The following is a 526-nucleotide window of genomic DNA, read 5'->3' as shown; positions in this document are numbered from 1 at the left end:
GGCCCGACACTGTTTTCATCACTGTAGCTTTCTCCTTTTTGTTTTTTTCCCCAAGACCAGGGTCTCACTGTCACCCAGGCTGGCGTGAAGTGGTGCAATCACAACTCGCTGCAGCCTTGACCTCCCAGGTTCAATTGATCCTCCCATCTCAGCCTCCTGAGTAGCTGTGACTACAGGTGCATGCCACCATGCCTGACAGGGTTTTGCTGCATCCCCACCCAAATCTCATCTAGAATTTCTAACTCTCACAATTCCCACGTGTTGTGGGAAGAACCTGGTGGCAGGTGATTGAATTACGGGGGTGGGTCTTTCCTGCACTGTTCTTTTGATAGTGAATGAGTCTCACGAGATCTGATGGTTTTAAAAACGGGAGTTTCCCTGCACAAGCTCTTTTTCTGCCTGCTGCCATTCATGTAAAACGTGACTTGCTCCTCCTTGCCTTCTGCCATGATTGTGAGACCTCCCCAGTTATGTGGAACTGTAAGTCCATTAAACTCCTTTTGTCTTTTTTTTTTTTTTTTTTTTT

Source organism: Mandrillus leucophaeus, unplaced genomic scaffold, assembly GCF_000951045.1.
Source record: "Mandrillus leucophaeus isolate KB7577 unplaced genomic scaffold, Mleu.le_1.0 Scaffold55, whole genome shotgun sequence".
Lineage (NCBI taxonomy): Eukaryota > Metazoa > Chordata > Mammalia > Primates > Cercopithecidae > Mandrillus > Mandrillus leucophaeus.
This window is presented reverse-complemented; position numbering follows the sequence as displayed.